Here is a 16543-nt window from a genome sequence, read left to right on the forward strand (position 1 = left end):
CATTTTGGGGAAACATGAGACTTAAAAAAAGGAACTTTTACCAGTAAAGTATTTAATGCATCATCCAGCAGTAGGTGGAACAGACGTGCATTCCCAAGACTCTGGAAATCTCACCAGGTGGGCATTTACCTCCCACTCGGTATCCTTATTTTACAGTCTAATCTAATTGGTTCTCTGGGCAGGTTCACTGTTTGCACGTACCTTAGTGTTTGCCCTAATGCTGACATTTACCTTTTCTTATAGGCCTTAAAATGTAGCTAAAATAATCCCTCTAGCATACTGTTGCTACTGGAAACATAAATTTAAGCTCTCTGATTTGCTGAGTAGGCCTGCATTAAAAAAAAATAGAAGAAGAAGGAGAAGAAGAATTGGTATACAGAAGGGCCTAAGATGATGCAGAGGTACTTAGATGAAAACAGACAATTTTGCAGCAGATTGCCTAACATATTGGCAGTTCTCAAATCACATCTCAAATCAGATGAAGTAAGTTTCAAAAAGTTATTTAGCATGAAGAATACATTATCAAATTCAGTGTATAAAATGTTAATACGGATCTGCTGGCTCTCATTGCTGCTTGCTTGCAGTCCTCCCTCCTGCACCACTGGTATAAACCTGTCAGCATGAGGTGAGCATTCTCCCTCCAATCAACTATCAGGCATGCTTTTTAGACATCATCTCTGCATCCTTAACCACACATAGGTCACCTTTCAGCTCTCTTGAAATTAAAACATCAGTCTTAGAATGAAAATTTTCTATGCACCATCAACAGTGGTCAGATTTTCAGTAAAGGTTTGTATTGTTTCTGTGACCCACATTTGTGTTTTTTAGTACTATTATGCAGGCATCCTAATAAGTGAGGGATGCTTTATTTGCCGTAACACATCTTATTTCTGAAATGACTCAGCTTTGGATTTTACAAATTATCCATCCTTAAAACTTTCCCATTGAATTGAGATCAAGTCACATCATCTTGTGGGCATGCTATTTTTTGCTGTCATTATGAGTACCTCCCAGAAGAGATACTTCATGAGTGGCAAATAAGCTCATGGAGTAGGGACAACTATTTGCAACCAAATTAAAGCATGGGGGATAGCTAAGAGATGAGGACACTCAGGACTCATAGAGGTTGACTGCTTCATGTGACACAGCAGGAATTCTGCTACTGTGACCTTACATTAGCCTATGTTCAGTGGCAGGTATATCAGGGAGGCTTTCCTAAGAATATGGTATCTGAATTATTTACCTAGGACACTTCATTTAGTATATGGAGGGGGCGATACTTAGCTAGATTATTTAATCTATAGAAGGATACATTCTAATTTTACTGAAACAAATATTTTTTTTTCCTGTGTGCTAAAGTTTTCATGATGGGTTAATAATGTCTGCCATGGGTAGCTGCATTTTGGACATCTGGCTTTGGTTTATGTCTAACTTATCTTTCCTCAGATAACTATCTAGTAGCTTCTACTGACACCACATTTTCTGCCAGGCACTATCTCAGCCACTTTATATACAAAATATTTTTACTCTTTACAGATTCCCAATAACATAGGCATTAACTATGTTCATTTTATGAATTAGAAAACTAAATCTCAGCAAGATAGTCGTATGTAAGATTAAGATCTTCATTTTGCAGTGCCAAAATCACTTTATCACAATGAATCTCACGTGCTATCCATTCTTCCTTTTTGTCTCCCATATACTGGGCTCTTCATGTGGCAAGCTTCCTATCTTCCAAAGGGCCATACTCAGGATTGTCTAATCGGCTAAAAGTTAATTCTTGACCTAGTAGAAAGCGATCAAGCCTATGCACCAGAATGTGAAAACTACCTATCTGGAGGGTGCTAAGTTGCTACAGTGTCTTGGATAAATTTTTTCTTTGCAATGAAATACAGTAACTCAAAGATGATGCTCGAATTTGGATTTTCAAAATGACCTGAGATTTGGATTTTTAAAATGTTTTTTTCTTGAAGTGGTATGGCCAAATTGGGAGACATATCTGAACTCCTTTGAGGCTTACTGATAAATGTGGGTTTTAAATAATCATGTTTGTCTTATTTTAGTTGATAATTGTACTTTTAAAATTAATTTTGTTTTCAGCTACCACAAAAACTGAGATTTTGTAAGTGGACTTATTTTTCATATCACATTTTCTAATAACACCTAAATGGGAAATACAAATTTTATTATTAAATGTGTTTGTAATTAATATTTTATCTTATCTTGTTTAATTCACATTTCATTAGAAGAAAGAGAGACATTTAATTTTGCATAGAAACTGTGTGCTTTATTCTGTTTTTCTTTTTTAACTAGGCTTTTGCTATGAATTCCTTAGAATTTGGTTTATCCTGGATAAATGGAAAATAATTCACCCTAAGAAGACTGTGAAACTGTTTTGTCTCAGCAGGCTTCATTGTGAAAGCCCAGCATGAGCTAGGGGTATGTGAGACAGGCCATGCTGGACCAGACTGTTGCTGTACATTTTAAATGTTCATGAATTACTATCAGTAGATTATGGGTAAAAAGCTGGACAAATGTGAACAGCATGAACATAAACTACACTTTAATTAGTGGTGGCTCCCCATTAAACAAAGTCACACATTAGACTGTAGAAAAAGCATAGCTAGGTTTAACTTTTAAATGTGATTCATTAAGCAGTATCATATCTATTAAATTAATGGTAACATTTTTGTTTATATGACTGAAGTTTTACTAAGAGCTTTCACACATGTATTATCTCATTTGATCTTCACAATAGCCCTATGGGATAAATAAGGTATGTATTTTTCTCTTCATTTTATAAGATCATAAGGCTCAGCTATGTTAAGCTACTTACCCAGCATAGTAATTAAAAGAGTAAAATTCAAGCCCGTGTCTTCAAATTCCAAATCATTTATCATTCTGGTTCTGGTACCATCTTTAAAATCAATTGCATTCTGATCATACATACTCTATACTAAAAATCTAGATACATTTCTAAAGCCACTGTATTTAATTTGACAAATCTTTCTTCAAGTACATTCTCTGATAATGATTAAATTTAATTGATGAAATCTTTAGAGTCCCTACAAGGAGTTAGCTTAGAAGCACAAGCTTTGGATTTTAGGAATAATAGTATAAAATCACAGGTTCCTGGGGTAATTATATGGGAACTGTCTGGGTTGTAACTTACAGATGCTATAAGCAGAACCAGTTTTTCTCAGAACCCATAAAATTTTTAAAATATTGTGCTTTCTTCACCAAGAACAATGTATGTTCCAACACCACCCTATTTCTCTTGCTTTGTCCTTTTTTAAAAAACAAATTTTGGTCATATGAACATCATATGGACAATAGGGGGGTGTTGTACTTTTTTACACAAATATCAGCAGATATCACCAGTTGGTGATAACAACTTAAATGTCATATCTTCAGAAAAATGGAGAAATCCAATTATCCCTTTTTGATGACAAATACCATAACATATATTTACAAACACATAAAGTTAAGTAGTTAAGTCTTGGAATTCCTTTTCATCACTTTAGATAGATGGATGACATACTATTACTTGCACAACATTTATATTTAAATCTAAGTATAAAAATGAACTTAAGGAGACATGATTAAGGTAGAAGGATTATTTTCCTACAGACTGAAATATACAGAATGCTCCCAGTGGAATATTATCAGTATTCTACAGACTGCTTTCCTGACACCTCAGTTTTTCTTAGTTTTTGACTTTAAAATATAAGACCCTTATAACTAAATTTCTAAATATTATGACTTAAGTGCATACATATTATGTGTATACATATGTATACCAATTCTAGATGATCATTACTTAACCCTAAACAAAAGCAGCTCCTTGATTATAATAAGCTCCTTGAAATATTCTTGCAATGACTTCAATAACATGCCATATTAAATCACAAATACATGGTGAAAACTATTTGTATGATGCTATAGATCTCCACATAAGCAGACTAAATAATCTAAATACATATGTACACTTAAAAATGTAAGTGGTACTCATCATATCAAAAATTTTCTGTATCTGGAATTATCAAATTTAATTATATTTTGAAGTCCCAGTACTTCATAACATTTTGATTCTGACATTCTATGCATCTCTGCATAGTTCTTTCTGAAAAAGAAAACACATTTAATGCTAATATTTCTCATTTGAATACACTGATTTGAGGCAATTCTTTAAATATTGAAATGATTGGAAATTACACCATTCATAAATGTATTACCCCTTTCAAAATATGCTAAAAATTTAAAAAGGAAAATAGCTACAAACATTTATTCAGCATTTATGTGCCAGGCACTGTCTGAACACTTGAGCATTTTACCTTTCTGTTGTAAGCACTTTTAAAAATTTTGCTTATTTATTTTAAAAGACGGTATTTGTTTATTAGAGGAAGGAAGAGAAAGAGTACAAGCATAGACAGAGGCAGAGGAAGAGGTTAGAGAAAGAAGCTCAAGCCAACTCCTGCTGATCGTGAAGAGCCCCTTGGGGCTCCATCCCAAGACCCTGAGATTATGACCTGAGCCAAAATCAAGAGTTGGATGCTTAACCAACTGAATCACCCAGATGCTCCCACTCCTGAGCACTTTATGGTAGGTATGGCCTTTATTTTACAATTGAGGAAATGAATGTTTAGAGAAGGTAAGAAAATGGACTGCCCAGTGATCACTAACAGGGACATGATAAAGCAGAGATTCCACTAACCCATCTATTTCTACTAGCTCCAAGCATCTGTCCAATAACTTCCTAAAATAACTAGCTGACTCATGCTGATAACCTTAGTTTAAGTGCTTGCTCTGGACTGAATTATGTCACCCTCAAACTCAAATATTAAAGCCCTACTCCTAACGTGTTGGTATTTAAGAGATGAAGACTTTGGGAGGTAATTAGATTTAGATAAGTTCAAAAGGGTGGAGCAGTCATGATGGATTTTTTGCCTGGTGAAAATGAGACACCAGAAAGCTATGACTCTCTCTTGCCAGGGGAAGGCACAGCAAGAAGGTGGCCACCCACAAGCCAAGAAAAGAGCCCTCCAGAACCTGCGTGCTAGCACCCTGATTTTGGACATCTAGCCTCCAGAGCTGTGAGAAAATCAATTCTGCTGTATAAGCCACCTTGTCAATGGTATTTTGTTATGACAGCCTGAACTAGGACAGTGCTCATACACTACCTTTACAGTAAATAGTCTTAGCAATCCTCTGTTAACAAATTGTTTATTTATCTTCTGTTTGAGTAATTTTTGGATTGATTTATTTATCTAATTGTGATTTCTGGTTCATTGTTACTTTTCATGCTTTATTTTATTGAATTTTGAAATCTTTTCCCTCAAAATATTGCTAAGTAACTCTGAAATGACAACTACAAAAAAAAAAAAATACCAGGGTTTAAAACTCAACTAGGTTATAAACCTAAACTCTTCAGTTCACCTTTCTCTGAAGACTAAATAATCATGAAGCTCACTAAGCACTTGCCGTGTTTAATGGTGTCTTAATTTGGCTCTGCTTTTATCTTGAAATTGTCCAGGTAATTATCAAGTCACTGGGAAATAAAGACGCGATAACTCAGCTTTTCATGTATAAGCAAGTTTATTCTGCTTCAGGGATTATTGAGCAAGCTCTCAAGTGATACAGGGTTCAATTCCAAAACATTCTTAAATGAAGGGCAATTTAGCAAAGGATTTTTTGTAATTGTGTTGCAAATATAAGGAAAAAAATCATGCCTTTGAATTAACTAGATTTCTTGAAACATTTGACTTCCTCACAGATCCTTTCATTCTCCTATTCTGTACATTCCTGCTTCTTTTTCTGAAAGACATTGTTGACTTCTTTAGGACGGATTTGTTCTAATTCTCATATATCTCTGCTTAGCACTTATGAAAAGTGATAACAATAATTTTTTATTCATGTAAGTCTTATCTTTTAGATATTAGGTTCTTTCTTAGAAGGAATATTACAAATATTTGTGTGCAGATCTAGTGTTCAATATATAATATCTCGGTTGATTGATCTAATGAAGGAAAGACTTAACTGAAAATGTTTTGAAAGAGCATTCAAACAGATATTAATTACTACTAAAACAGACTTACATTCAATGTAAACTCATGTGATTGAAATGATTTCTGAAAAATAGACATATTTCTCAAAAGTAGTGTAGAAAAATTATTTAAAAAAGAAACTACGGAAACATTCAACAGAATGATAATTTGTGTTCAGTAGTCTCAACAAGTAAAATTACAACAAAAATAAAAGCCATACTGGATATATAATAACTACTCATTTAAGATACATGTGCATAGATATTTACACCTTTATGTATTGGAACAAATCTTCACATAGTAATAATAATAATAATAATAATAATAATAATAATACCTAATATATTTCCAAGCACTTACCATTTGTCTAATCTTGTTCTAAACTACTTTATATGTACTAATTGACTGAATTCTCACAGATGAAATATAATTCTAACACAAGACCATTATAAATAAAAATTTAGACAGAATTTTATAAGATTTTTGGAATTGGATTTGCTATGCATCAGAGTTCAACAAAAAATAAATTTGTTAATGAAACAATTTTAGGAAAGTCACTTGACAAATTCTCATCTGTCAAAAGCCTTTTATTTGATACCAGGAAAGATAGCAAAAATAGGTCAGTATTTAGGTCAATTATACCAAGACCCTCCCTGGAATAAATCATACCTATATTTGAAAAAGGAAATTTGATTAGTAATTTATTCAATGCTAATTAGTTTCTAGCCACAAGCCACCTTTACCACCCACATAACCCCTTCATTCCAATACCTTTGGGTTAATTCTAATCATATTCTGAAAGTTGTTTAACCTAACATGTCTTTAGGGGATAATTTTCTAACCACATTTTAAACTACCTCCCACAGTTTTCTACAAACTAAGATGCATCACCAAAGTTCTCTTTTCTTCCTTTTTTCCCAAAATGGAACAAAGGAAATATTAAAACATAAGGGATAGATGATGATTTGATATTTTCTACTGGAGGAGGTATTGTTCCCCTGAAAATAAATGGACAACCATATCTAAATTCTAGTTGTTGGCATTGTAGTAAACAATGAAAATGATTAAGTGGGTCAATAAAAAAACCTAAATTTCAAAGCTTTCAAGTTTTAAATAACATGAATGATTCTAATTTCAAATAAACGATAAAAACTGATAAATATTATAGAGTGAATTCATTATAATCCTCACAATTTTTATGTTGAAGCCACTGACAATGATTTAGCTGAGTAGAAATATTTACCTACTTAAGGTATTTGTATACTGAGAAATTGATATGATGACTTCTCATATATGTATATAAGTGTATACATATACTACAGGGTGCATCTGTACACATGCAAAAATGCACACACAAGAAATATATAAATATATTTATATGTCAGAGACATGTTGAGCTCCCTTTTATTTTTCTTTTCTTTTCCCCACTACCCAAAGCTATTATTATTTTAAATGTATTTTATTAGGAAAGTAGTTCTTATTTTATTCTCATTCTTATTACTTTAAGAATTTCAGGAACTTAAACATTTTTGAATAATATTCCTTTTATTATAGGTAATTATCTTTTAAAAAATCTCATGTGTACTGAAGTTGTATATGTGTTAGCTTTATTTTTGGAGAAGGCATTATAAAATATTTATTATATAAAAGGTGACTAGCAACTGATAAGATTTTAACTACTGTCTTATTGTGAGGATCAAATGGTCTATTGTAAATCCAATAAAAATTCCTTTTTTTATATATTTGATTTATTTTTAAAGATTTTATTTATTTATTCATGAGAGATACACAGAGAGAGGCAGAGACACAGGGAGAGGGAGAAGCAGGCTCCTCCTGGAGAGCCTGATGCAGGACTCAATCACAGGACCTGGAGATCACAACCTGAGCCAAAGGCAGATGCTCAGGCATCCCAACTTATTTATTTTAGAGGAGGGCAAGGGCACAGGGAGATGGAAAGAGGGAATCTCAAGCAGACTTCCCGCTGAATGTGGAGCCCAAGGCAGGGATCAGTTTTAGCACCTGGAGACTATGACCTGAGCCAAAATCAAAAGTCCAGTGGTAAGCCATCTGAGCCACTTAGGCTCTCCATACCTCACTTCATTTTTAAAAACTTGACTATATCATCCAACAATGGAGAACCATGGAATGCACCCACTTTAGATCAGTTGGTCTAGCAGCCTTGTGGAGGATGAATTTACTCATCAGAAATACTGTCCAGGAAGCTGTTGCAGCACACAAGCAAGAGATGATCAAGCCCTAAACTAAAACAGTGACAGTGGGGCCAAATGCCTACAAGAGAGGGAAGGAAAAGAATCCAGTTAAGAGTCTAGAGTCAATGACTGCCTAGAATTCTGTTGGTTGCAAAGAAAATACAGGAAAAAGAATAAAATGAAGAAAAATGAAGGTGTGTAGGGAGGCTTTATATTTTAAAGGATTAGGTTTTAAGTATATTACATTAAGGTCATAATTCAAAACTGTTCAAATCTATTTCTCTTTCTATAAATATCTTGCAAATTTGTTATTTTAGATATTAGCAGTGAATCTAAGATACTTTCTTTACTTATTTATTTTAAGGGGAAAATAAGACACAATTTGAAAATAGCTTAAAACTTTTACCAACTATAGACTTTAACATCCCACAGTGTGCTTTAATGCTTCTAAGACTGTGGTTCCTAATTTGAAACATTTCACACTTAGTTAAATTTTAAGGGGTTGAAAACCCTGTAAATTCAAAATACAAATAAATATAATGGAAATGTGTGAATGCCTTCACTTGATATTCACAGATGGGAAGGTATAAAGCTGATATCAGTAGCAACAGAAATTAGAAACTAATCACCACTAATGTTAAATAAAGATGGCATAGAACAGAATAATCTGATTTAATTGAAATTTAAATTCATAGTATGCAAAAGAATAGGAATACAATCATCGCTTCATCCTTTATCAGCGCACACAAGCAATATCAGGTTGCACAATCACATTCCATTGCAAAGTATCATGATGCCATTTAATAAAGAATAGCTAGAGAAAGCGATGCTGACGAATAAATTATGGTTTTAAGTGCTTGAACTGCATATAAATTTACCTTCTGGAAGGGCTGTTAAACAAAAGAACTCTAGAATCTATTCAGAGTGTTATAAAAAAAATGTATGGCCTTTGCCCTGTTTTTAACCTCATCTCTCATTACAAAACCTTTCTACCATACCAGTATGAAAACCTATTTTAAAGGAAAATTAAATGTCCTAATCTCAAAATAATACTACAAAGGTTCTATTTGTTGTTGTGGTAGAAGGTTGGGGATGAGTGGTAGATCTTTTGATTTATCTTTTAGACTATACTCTGTTGTACTTTTAGTTTTGTTTTGAAACTACTACTTAATCATTAGCACACCTGACAATGCTGACTTCCCACTTGTCAGCCCATGAAAGCTATCCTGGGAAAAATGAAGAGTGATTAATAGGGCAGATTTATATAAATCCTGTAATATTAGAGGAGGATTTTTCGGTGGAATAGAGGACCTGATATGAGAGCATGAATGGAATAGGTGTATAATATAATAGTATTGTTTATTTAGAAATGTCCTCTACTTGTCTGATTTTAACGGAACTGTTTATAAAAGAATTATAGCAGGATATTTAAGGAATTTTATTTAAAAAAGCATAAAGATAGACTTCTCAGACAGCAATGCTAAAATTAAACATTTAAAATATGTGTTTTATATAAATTATACATAAAAAACTTGTCACTAAAATGCAGCTAAATTAAAATCAAATTTGTAAGTAGTTAATGGTGAATCCACAGTGTCAATTGGAAAACCCATCGTAAGTCAGCAAAAATAAAGAAATAAATGATACAACATTCAAATGGGTTATACAGACTTCACTATCTATATAGGAAGTTTACCAGTTCATTGACAAAGACAAATACTTTTTCTGGACTTGACATCTAGGACAATTTTGTTACAATGATCTTTATTTCAGTTCATTAACAATAGGATGCAGTCCACAATTATGTTCCATCTGTTGCTATTTCTTCTTGGTGGCTCTCCGTGAACACTAAATGACTATTATAAAATAGAATGGAAGAGATTTTTTTACATGAACAGAGATAAGATGTTTTCAAACTTTGGGTTTGGGGAGAAAAGTACAATTTTGAAAGAAAACGTGAGAATTGAAATAGAACTGCCAACTCCTCAATTTGAAAAGTTTGAAAATTAAATCCAAATAAAGAAGTATATAAAAGAGCTACAATGTACTATCATTATCATTTTATAAAAAAACATGGTACTTCCAAGAGAGAAGATATGTGTATTTGTTTAATATTTTACTCATTTATTCATGGGAGACACAGAGAGAGAGGCAGAGATGTAGGCTCAGAAGATGTAGGCTCCCTGTGGGGTGCCTGATGTGGGACTCGATCCCAGGACCCCAGGGTTATGATCTAAGTCAAAGGCAGATGCTCAACCGCTGAGCCACCGGGTGGCTGAGAGAAGATTTGTGTTATATCAACACACATAAAAGTATATTATGTATGTATGTATATAAAACATATGTAGTAAGTATATATATTACATAAATTATATAAAATTTTATATATACGTTTATATATGAAGCATACATAATGTAATATATAAATATATAGCATATACAAATTATATAAGTTATATTCTATACTATATGCATAAATGTATATATTTATGAACCATACTATATTCTCTCTCTCTTTATATATATACATACATAAAACTGACACAGGACCTCACTATTTTTAAGATGGCTTTTGGGAAATAGTGCTTTAAACTCATCTTTTAAAAAAATTATGAAGGTCAGGACTTTGAAAGAACCTATATGGTAAGAATTTAGATCTAATGTTTCCAAAATTGTTAGATATTCTTTGTTCTCAAATATGACCCTAATGCGTGACTTGAATATGACCCTAATGCATGACTTGAATCTGGCAGGTACTTGAACATTTCCTCAGCTATGAGGACTATGTGTCTGCAATTCTGGAATATTGTCGCTAGAGGACAGCCTTCCTTGGGCAAATGATAAAGCAATGAACATTTTTCTCAAAGAAAATATCTTATTTTTATTTTTAAAATTTTTAAAATATTTTATTTATTTATTCATGAGAGACACAGAGAGAGGAAGAGACATAGGCAGAGGGAGAAGCAGGTTCCATGCAGGGATCCCGATGTGGAAGTCCATCCCAGGACCCTGGGATTATGACTTGAGCCGAAGGCAGGTGCTCAACCACTGAGCCACCCAGGTGTCTCAAGAAAATACCTTTTTAATGAAAATAAATAACTTTACTGTTTATATGACTAGTTTTTATAATATATGTTATGTTTTTAAAAGTTGACAACCTTACTGATATCCTAAGAACTTTATGTAATTCATTATCACTATAACAAGGTAAAACCATTTACTAAATGGTTTTTTTTGGCTAAGCACTTTCCACAAATTGTATTAAAACTCACAAAATTCTATAGAAAAGATACTCTAATTTCCATGTTATAATGAAGACACTAAGGTTCATAGAGGTTAAAAATGCTCATATTTTGATTTCTATCTACATTTTGATGGTCATTTTGAATTCTAAGCTAATGCTATGCTGAGTTATTTACAGTTTCTTGAAAATTCTCATCTCACATATGTGTACATGTTAGTTAAAAATACCTCTGCAATATATCTTCACTCAGTCTCCCTTTTCCTTACTCAACATTTTAATATCTTACTCTTCTACAACCGTCATCTCAAATCATATTTTCTGTGGGAGATTTATTCTGCATGCATAATCATGAAATTACATTCCATAGAGTCCTCTTAAGTCATTTTTCTATAGTAATGTTATCAAGTATGTAATCCCAGGCAATGAACATAAGCTATTTATACCATATCAAAAGATATGTACTATACTATCTCCTTTATCTTGCATGAAATTTACCAAACCATTAGCCAAATCAAGCTACTAACCATTTACCAAATCAAGCTACCAACAATAATTTTTAGAGTATATTTTGGACAAGTTAAAGTCTTTTGTTTGAAAGAGTCTAAATGAAACTAGGTTAAGCCAAAAAAATGTATCCATACATGGAATTGGAAATTATGAGAATAATCTCATTTAAGCCCTGGCTAGATCCAGATACCCATGCTGCTTTCTTCATCAACAGTTGTATCTCATACTCAGGCTGGTGCAGGCTGGAAAGGAAAGACTGTTAATTGTTGAAGACTTAAATATCTTTATAGAAGACAGTTTTATAAAGAAAAAAAAGTGATTCTCATCCCCCAGTATCCATGTAAATGCAGTGAGGAGCTCTGATCCTCCTTGGGTAATGGGTCTTCCATCTGAAGCAAAAAATGTGGTTTCATGATTGGCTAGGTCAGCACCCGAGGTGCTTCTGTAACCAGAGATTTACAAAGCACACTAATGGAAAACTTCCTCAAAACTATCTGGAATGACTGAAGGTTTCCCAATGCATAGAAATGCTCCTAAGGGCAGCCTGGGTGGCTCAGTGGTTTAGCGCCACCTTCCGCCCAGGGCCTGATCCTGGAGATGTGGGATCGAGTCCCACCTCGGGCTCCCTGCATGGAGCATGCTTCTCCCTCTGCCAGTGTCTCTGCCTCTCTCTCTTTCTGTGTTTCTCGTGAATAAATAAATACAAATCTTGAAAAAAAAGAAAAGGCTCCTAATATTAAAAAAAAAAGAGGTATCTAACTAGAGATGCACAGCTAAGGAAATATATCATGCAACACAAGTTTTAACACTGAGTATATATTTTCCACTGCACATTTTATCAAGTTGCATTTTTTGTTTAACAGGAGCCTATTTGAATATTTCTATGCTGCTAAAAGAGATGAAACAACTAAACCCTTGAAGGTTAGTAAAGCCACGAGAAGCTGAACAGATTGTGAGTCTGTACATGATTCTGCCAGGGAACACTTTTTGCAGATGATCTTGCCCTAGAGATATAACAGGAAAATATTCTTGTGACTATATATTATTTTACTATTTGGAACAGTGTAACATACTGACAATAAATGGACCTAAAATGAAGTAAATAAATCAAGTTGCTACAGGCAAAGCATACTTGCAGACTAAAATTCTCATTAGCAGCACAAAGCTAGAAGCCAAATTTTTGCTACCTTAGCAGCACCCTAGCCAGAGAGGCACTAATTAGACAAGGAGATAAACTGTGTTGCTAAAGCAAACCCATTCTTTGTTTATGATTAGGCACTGAATGACAGCAGTGACCATCAAGATCCAAATTCCAGCTGTCTCATATAAAGAACAAGGGAACATCTATGACTAAAACACTTGCCAGGCTGAGGACCGGAAATAGGGTCTTTGCTTGAACTGTAACTGGACAAAGTTTGACCTCAAATAGGTGAGGAATCAAGTAAAGTGAAGCAGAGGGATGCATAAAATGATAAAATGAAATATTTCATGAATACGCCAGGGCATAATCTGGAATAACCTTTAAGCACTATAGACAGAAGATACTTTTTTTTTTTTAAAGTAGGTTCCATGCCCAGCATGGAGCCCAACACAGGGCTTGAACCATGACCCTGATATCAAGACCTGAGCTGAGATCAAGAGTCGGACACCTAACAGACGGAACCACTTAGGCAACCTGACTATAAACAGCTTAGAACAGCAGAAACTGGATTTCAAAACTAGCACTTACTTCATGTGTAGATTACTATAATGAATTCTTAAGTGACATCATTGATGTGGTGGAAAATGATGGGAACTGGTTATTGTGGGTATTTCATAAAGACCAGTAAGGTAACATTAATAGTAACAGATATTCCGAGAAGGGTAAAGCATGAAACAAGACCAGATCAACTCACAGGGTGTCAGTAAGCCACTATGTCACAGTTTTATTATACATACCTTAGATCTGGACACTAATGCAATTGCTTCGTTTTAAGAACAGAATATGTGCAAGAAAATTTACCTTTCCAAGACCACATATTTATATGAGATCATAACTTGTATTAGAATTCAAGAATTTCAGGGACACCTGGATGGCTCAGTTGATTAAGTTCTGCCTTCCGCTGAGGTCATGATCTCAGGGTCCTGGGATTCAGCCTTGCATCAGTCTCCTTGCTCAGCTGGGCAGGGAGTCTGCTTCTTTCTCTCCTTCTGCTTCTCCCCCGACTTGTGTATATACTCTTTCTCTCTCTCAAATAAATAAATAAAATCCTTAAAAAATAATTTACGAATTTCTAATCTGATGTCTTTATATTATACTGGTTGCAGACAATAGAAATACCATCATCACCAAAAACACACATATTTCTACATTATGTTATTACTGATACTGACACTTGGGTGTTGAATTACGCTGTTATATTTTTGTCTAAAGACAATAATAACTTACTCATTTCTGGCAAGGATGTCTTTTCTATTAAAATACATTATTTGCTAAAATCAATGCATTTTATGTATATTCCATTAGAGCACTATGTACAGTTAAATGTATGTACATCTTTATGCATAGCTTTAAGAAGCTATTTTAATTCATACATTTTTATAAAATTTTATAGCATGAAAATTCAAATTTTTGAAATAGAGGTCTACTAAACTGGCTTGTTATTAGTTGTATGGCTAAGAGACTCTGTGAAGTCAGCCTTGTCTTTGACATAGGCAATGTCAGAGCTCACTGCATACTATTGTCACTTCCTTGTCTCAAGGCCATGCATCTCATTACCAGGGTCTGATGGCTGATGACTATAAAATATGAGCTCAACAGTACCTGGAAAGCAGACCTCCTTCACAAAATAGTCTCTGAGTTACCCTCAATGACAGAAACTCATTTTATAGATAATATAATCTATCCACAATTACGAACCAAATATCTTTGGGACAAATAGCATATTAATTTGAATTCCTAACAAAACATGAGGAAAAATACCCTATGATGTGATGTAAGAATTCAATCTACTATAGACATTTATCCATAAATACAGAACATAGAAATATGTGCTTATAATCATCATAAATGAGATTTAACTGATTTTTAAGCATCAATTTATTTTTTTAAACTTCTATTTTTCCTTTAATGTTTAAGTTCACATATATGCACCCCAAGCTGACATTTTCTTAAATGGGTAGCCTACCAAATTTCAGCAGAAAAGAAAACTGTTTGGAGAACTATACTGTGAATTGTTTTAAGTATAAGAATCCGAGGCCACTCTTTTCCATCTTGCAAGGTGGCGGGCGAAAAAGCCGAGAGGCCGGATACTAAGGAGAAGCAACCTGAAGTCAAGAAGGTTAATGCTGGTGGCAAGGCAAAGAAGGGCAACCTCAAGGCTAAAAGGCCAAAGAAGGGGAAGCCCCACTGCAGCCGAAGCCCTGTCCTAGTCAGAGGAATTGGCAGATATTCCCGATGGGCTGTGTATTCCAGAAAAGCCATGTACAACAGGAAGTATTCAGCAGCTAAATCCAGGGTTGAAAAGAAAAAGAAGAAGGTCTTGCTACCGTTACAAAACCAGTTGGTGGTGACAAGAATGGTGGTACCCGAGTGGTTAAACTTTGCAAAATGCCTAGGTATTGTCCTACTGAAGATGTGCCTCGCAAGCTGTTGAGCCATGGCAAAAAACCTTTCAGTCAGCATGTGAGAAAGCTGTGAGCTCGCATCACCCCTGGGACCATTCTGATCACCCTCACTGGGCGCCACAAGAGGCAAGAGGGTAGTTTTCCTGAACTGACAAGTGGCTTGCTACTTGTGACTGCACCTCTGGCCCTCAACCTCCTCTGCGTAGAACACACCAGAAATTTGTCATTGCCACTTCCACCAAAATTGATGTAAGCAGTGTGAAAATCCCCAAACATCTCACTGATGCTTATTTCAAGAAGAAGAAGCTGCGTAAACCCAGACACCAGGAAGGGGAGATTTTTGACACAGAGAAGGAGAAATACGAGATTACAGAGCAGCGCAAGGTTGATCAGAAAGCTGTGGACTCGCAAATTCTGCCAAAAATCAAAGCTGTTCTTCAGCTTCAGGGCTACCTCCGCTCTGTGCTTCTCTCACATATGGAGTTTACCCTCACAAATTGGTGTTCTAAATTTCTTACAAAGAACCTAATTAAACAACTGATCCATTAAAAAAAAAAAAGAAGAAGAATCCGAGGCCATAATTCTATTTCACTAAGCTTTATAATTCAGCTGAAGAAAGCCACATTAAGGAAAGGAATTATATAAAATGAGAACACTTGGCATGAATTATTAACATCTTGAAAGTACATTCATATGGATAATTTATTAATTTAATGTTCTTACTTTGCAGATTCATCAGTAAAATTATTAGAATTTTATGTCAAATGAAAGTCTTTGCATGGGATCCTTACTACAGAATAGTACAAACAGAAGGACAGGGAAACAGATTCTGTGCAATAGATGGGAATTCTCTTTTCTAGAGCAGCTTATCAGCCCCTTCAGGCAAAAGTCCACAACCATCTCTTTGCATAATAAATAAAGGTAACAATAAG

At 34.3% G+C, this 16543-nt stretch overlaps 1 pseudogene; it reads left to right on the forward strand.

Annotated features, from left to right (window-relative positions):
• The first annotated feature begins 390 nt into the window (after positions 1–390).
• Positions 391–16135, forward strand: LOC129502455 (60S ribosomal protein L6-like; annotated as a pseudogene).
• Positions 16136–16543: the final 408 nt, after the last annotated feature.

Source organism: Nyctereutes procyonoides, unplaced genomic scaffold (genome assembly GCF_905146905.1).
Source record: "Nyctereutes procyonoides isolate TBG_1078 unplaced genomic scaffold, NYPRO_anot_genome, whole genome shotgun sequence".
NCBI classification, from domain to species: domain Eukaryota; kingdom Metazoa; phylum Chordata; class Mammalia; order Carnivora; family Canidae; genus Nyctereutes; species Nyctereutes procyonoides.